Source organism: Ornithorhynchus anatinus, chromosome X1 (genome assembly GCF_004115215.2).
Source record: "Ornithorhynchus anatinus isolate Pmale09 chromosome X1, mOrnAna1.pri.v4, whole genome shotgun sequence".
Classification (NCBI taxonomy): Eukaryota; Metazoa; Chordata; class Mammalia; order Monotremata; family Ornithorhynchidae; genus Ornithorhynchus; species Ornithorhynchus anatinus.
Window position 1 is genome coordinate 51,019,792 of NC_041749.1, and position 3,541 is coordinate 51,023,332.

Here is a 3,541-nt window from a genome sequence, read left to right on the forward strand (position 1 = left end):
GCAGGAGATGTAGATTTAGAGAGCTTCAGGACAATGCTTAGGCAGAGTAGTGGGCAGACAAGCAGGTAGGTGCAAGAGCAGCACAGGGCCACCGGAATCAGCCCAAGAACAGCAATTAAGAGAAGGAGCGTGGCCTAGTACAGAGACTCTAGGCCTACGAGTCGGAGGAACGAGGTTCTAATCCCAGTTCCACCACTTATCTGCTCTGTGACCTTGGGTCAGTCACTTCACTTCTCTGGGCCTCAGTTACCCCTGTAAAACTAGGATTAAAGCTGTGATCAGCTGCCCAGATCATTTTTCTAAAACACTGTTCTGGGTACGTCTCCTTCTTCCTCTAAAACCTCCAGCGGTTGTCCATCCATCTTTGCATCAGACAGAAACCCCTGACCATTGGCTTTAAGATTCTCATCTCTCCCACTATCGAACCCTCACTCATAGCCTCCCTCCTGCCTGGAACTCCCTTCCCCTTTAAAGCTGACATAATAATAATAATAATAATAATAATAATAATAATAATAATAATTGTGGTATTTGTTAAGCGCTCACTCTGTGCCAAGGACTGCACTGAGTGCTGGGGTGGATACCAGCCGAAGGGGTTGAACACAGTACCTGTCCCTCTTGGGGATCACAGTCTTAATCCCCATTTTACAGATGAGGTAACTGAGGCGCAGAGAAGTTAAGTGACTTGCCCAAGGCTACATACCAGACAAGTGGTTGAGCTGGGATTAGAACTCATGACCTTCTGACTCCCAGGCCTGTGCTCTATCTACTATGCCATGCTGCTTCTCAGACCACCCCTCACCCCATCTTCAAAGCCCTCCTAAAATTATATCTCCTCCAGGCAGCCTTCCCTGACTAATCTCTCGTCTCCCTATCCCATTGTCCCTCCTTATTGCATCACCCATGCACTTGACCCTGTACCCCCTAAACACTTCTGTACTGACCCCAGTTCCCTCCATCACAGCATTTAGGGACTTACTTTTATATTCGGGTGCTTCCCCTGCCTGACTATTTATTGGCATGTCTGTCTCCCTCGAGGGCAGGGATCAGGTCTACTCACTCTATTGTGCTCTCCCAAAGAACCAGTACAGTGCTCTGCACTCTGTAAGCACTCAATAGATACCACTGATGGATTGATTGATAAGACTTCCAAGTCACTCCAGGAGGCATACTCAAGAAAATCATGTTACAGAATCTAATGCTTTTCTCTCTGTCCTGTAAGCTCATTGTGGGCAGGCAATGTGTCTATAATATTGCTATACCATCCTCCCCCAAGAGCTTGGTACAGTGTTCTGCACATGGTCAGTGCTCAATAAATACCACCGATTGATTGATTCCATTCTAATAATAATAATAATGATAATTGTGATATTTGTTAAGCGCTTACTATGTGCCAAGCACTGTTCTAAGCACTGAGGTAGATACAAGCTAATCAGATGGGACATAGTCCCTGTCCCACATGGGACTCACAGTCTTAATCCCCATCTTACAGATGAGCTAACCGAGGCACAGAGAAGTGAAGTGACTTCCTCAAGATCACACAGCAGACATGTGGCAGAGCTGGGATTAGAACCCATGTTCTCATGCAGAACCCATGCTGCACTGTGACCCAAACTACTAAAGTTGGCTCTGCTCTAAAATACTCCATGGAATTTCTGTGGAATTCTGTAAGGTGCAAGTCCAGGTTGCCCCACCCCCCCCATCCTCCAATGCCCTTTCCCCAGTCCTCTGTGGTGCCAAGGAATCTCCATGCCTTTGAAGGTTTGGAGGAATGGGCCACCCTGAATCATGGCTGCAGAGACATGGGTCCCAAGAACTGCGCTAGAGCAGGATCCCACTGTGGTAGTGACCCCGCTATTCTTAACAGACAAACAAGATGGAGCTGGTAAAAAGTACAGGAATTCTGCAAAATTATTCCTAAAAGACAATAATAATAACAATATTGGAATTTGTTAAGCACTTACAAGTGCAGAGCACTATTCTAAGCACTGGGGTAGATACAGGGTAATCAGGTTGTCCCACGTGAGGCTCACAGTCCTCATCCCCATTTTACAGATGAGGGAACTGAGGCACAGAGAAGTTAAGTGACTTGCCCACAGTCAGCTGACAAGTGGCAGAGCCTGGATTCGAACCCATGCCCTCTGACTCCCAAGCCCGTGCTCTTTCCACTGAGCCACGCTGCTTCTTAAAAGATCTTATATTTGCCCTGGGAAGATCCAGCCATTGTCTCCACAACAGGCACGGACAGACAAAATGATTCCAGGGCTTTGTTTCTCAGCATCAGTCCAGCAGGAATGATGGAACGATGTCGCACACAGGTACAGTCCTGCACACACGGTATGTATTAAGAGTCTTCGAAAATACAAATGTTTTCCATTTGGCCAGTGATGGCTACCTGGACACAGGTTGAGTAAGTGCTAATGAAGGAGGAGGTATGGGAAAACCATCTGCAAACATCTGAATGACTTGAAGAGAGAGGCCCTGCTATGCCCAGCTGTGAAAGAAATAAATGAATGCAGCCTTGTAGGAACAGACTCAGAGGGAGACAGACACAAAGGCATCACCATCATCATAATCAACAATGGTATTTATTGAGCGCCTACTATGTGCAGAGCACTGTAATAATAATAATTAATGACACTTGTTTAGTGCTTACTTTGTGCCAGGCACTGTACTAAGCGCTGGGGTGGATATAAGTAAACTGGGTTGGACACGGTCCATGTCCCACACGGGGCTCACAGTCTCGATCTCCATTTTACAGATGAGGGAACTGAGGCACGGAGAAGTGAAGTGACTTGCCCAAGGTCATACAGCAGACAAGTGGCAGAGCACTTGGGAGAGTACAATACAACAGAGTTGGCAGGAGACATGTACCCTGCCCTCAACAACGCTTACAGTCTAGAAGGGGAGACAGACATCAATATGAATAGATAATTTCTAATGGGCAGAAAGGGACAGCCCCTCTCAGGATGGCAACCTGGAGGGTTTTCAGTACTCTACCAGCCTCGACTACAGGAGGGAGAGTCAAGCAGAGGCATAGCCATTCCATTCCTAGCTTGGCCGGTGGCTAGCGAGTGGAAGGTAATCTACTACAAGTCAAAACTCCCCTGTGTTGGGCAACAACAGCATGGGAGATAATCGAGGGTGGAGACTCGGGTTTACTGCACGGAAGAAGGCGACGGTAAACCGCTTCCTTCTTTTTACCAAGAAAACTCTACGGACACACTACCAGAATGCCTGCAGGTGAAGGTGGGACATTCTGGGAGAGATGTGTCCATGGCGTCGCTATGAGTCGGAGACGACTCGACGGTATAAGGCAAGACAAGAAAGGGATGGAGAGTGAATGAGGCAGAAGGTGAGAACGATGGATGCTCAGCCTCCACAAAATCACCAAGACACACACTTTGCTCCCATACACCGAAGCGGAGACAGTGATTCACTTACTTACTAATACGGATGTCCTTGGCATGGAGTGGAGAGGAACAGGAATGTCAGTAGAAGATAAGTAAAAAGGACAGCGGGCACAGGCACCACCATCGCC

The 3,541-nt window shown here is 47.5% G+C and overlaps 1 non-coding gene across 1 annotated transcript; it reads left to right on the forward strand.

The window, feature by feature from the left end:
- Positions 1–2,958: 2,958 nt before the first annotated feature.
- On the forward strand, positions 2,959–3,097 carry LOC114807130. The gene has a single exon (XR_003755183.1). It is a non-coding gene; the product is annotated as a small nucleolar RNA SNORA7 (small nucleolar RNA).
- The last annotated feature ends 444 nt before the right edge of the window (positions 3,098–3,541 follow it).